Below are 1874 nucleotides of genomic sequence, written 5' to 3'. Positions count from 1 at the left end.
TGTGTGTGTGTGTGTGTGTGTATGTCTAGTCCTATTCTTATGGCTCTATAGATGGCTGTAGTTAACCTCTTGCTAAAATGGGGTATTTTAAGGAAGCATGTGTTGCTGGGTTTTCTGTGTGTTCGGCGTGTTTTCCGTCTATATATGTATATGTATGTATATATGCATGTATACGTATATATATATGTATGTATATATAATGTTTTTGTTTTTCATTCCCTTTGAAGTTTATCCATTATAGTAGTTTGGATTTTGGCTCTTCCTTCTAGCATGCCAGGAATCCTAAGACGGATACCTCTTATGTGTTTAAATGTATACTGTATTTATATGAATAATATATAGTCTATTGACTAATTTTTCTACACGCTAGGCTACTGGTAATAAAAATTTCTAAATTTTTATTACTCTGATATTATTAATTATTGATAATTTTTTCTGAAAAATTTTCGAATTAATACCAGCATTATTTTATTTTCTGCTGACAAAAAACTGCACTTGCACGGTGGATTTGAAAAATTATAATGTATAAACACGGGGCACATGCTGTATTGCCTCGTACTTATGTTTAATCTAGGCGTACCTGTTGATGAAGACTTCACCTAACAAATTATTTTATTTGCTAAAAAAAGTCAGAAACCATGGTCCAGGAGATTATTGTAATTACTTTGATACCAATATAAATTGGCAAATGGTGCCATTGTTTTAGATACTGAAATAACAAGTTCTAAAATAGTTTTGGATTCACTTTTAGGATCAAATCTGTTATGGAAAAAATACAAATAATTATAATTACAAAGATAGAGAAAGTATATGTAAAGGTATGAAAATACAAAGATAGTGAAGTATGTGATCTAAAGCAATGGCACCATTTGCCATTCTAAAACATGATCTTGTAGTGAAACCTCTCTCTTGGGCATTCAATCACAACAGTCAGAACTAACCAGCGAGAATATTCCATATCAGGTAACCAGTCACAGCATCGACGCTCAACACACATATTGTGATACCACAGCTCTGCTCCTTGGCCACAACTTCCTGCGTATGAATATTCTATTATCTTGTGTAACTCTTATACGAACTGGTTTTTCTCTATCTCAGTGTTTTAAGATTTTTTACAGTCTATGTTACAGACACTCTTTCTATGTTCTGTGTTCCTCTCACTCACACACACACTTGTACACTCACATATTGTACACACACTATTGCTTACACGACGGTCCGTCATTCATATTGTTGTATACATACTCTTGTACAAGAAGGCCTGACTTATCTTCTGTGTTATTTATATATGTTGCATGCATGCACACACAGACACAAACAGTTTCACTATGTTAATAAATTTATTCTCTTTAAATAACTAACGGTTGTGTTTGTCACTCTCTGTGTTTGACCTTTTGGCACTTGGCTCGTATCTCTCACGATAAGCCTTCTATATGTTATATAATTTGTTTTTGTGTTCGACCGTGCGACATGGTAAAAAGGAGCCTTTTCCGTCTACGTCACCAGTCCTCAGTCAAATCGTCCAACCCATGCTAGCATGGAAAGCGGACGTTAAACGATGATGATGATGATGATGATATATATTGGAAGGTTTGGAGGTGATGTACAGGAATTATATATTAGAAAAAATAATAAGGTACTCAGATATCTGAATGGTTGTACATTTACAGATTTTTATTAATATGCGCCATGTATTATAAATATTAGCGCTTGCACCTATTCTTGTAGGTTTTTCAAATATGAATTCACTTCAGAGGATGTCTCTTTTTATAGTATTATTGAATGTGTAGGGGTGGAGAGAGAGATATAGGATAGTAAAAGAGGGTGAGGAATAGAGGGAAAAGTGAGAGTGTGTGTGTGTGTGTGTGTGTGTG

This window comes from Octopus bimaculoides, chromosome 9 (genome assembly GCF_001194135.2).
Source record: "Octopus bimaculoides isolate UCB-OBI-ISO-001 chromosome 9, ASM119413v2, whole genome shotgun sequence".
Classification (NCBI taxonomy): Eukaryota; Metazoa; Mollusca; class Cephalopoda; order Octopoda; family Octopodidae; genus Octopus; species Octopus bimaculoides.
The sequence above is the reverse complement of the archived record's forward strand: the minus strand, read 5'-3'. Positions refer to the sequence as shown.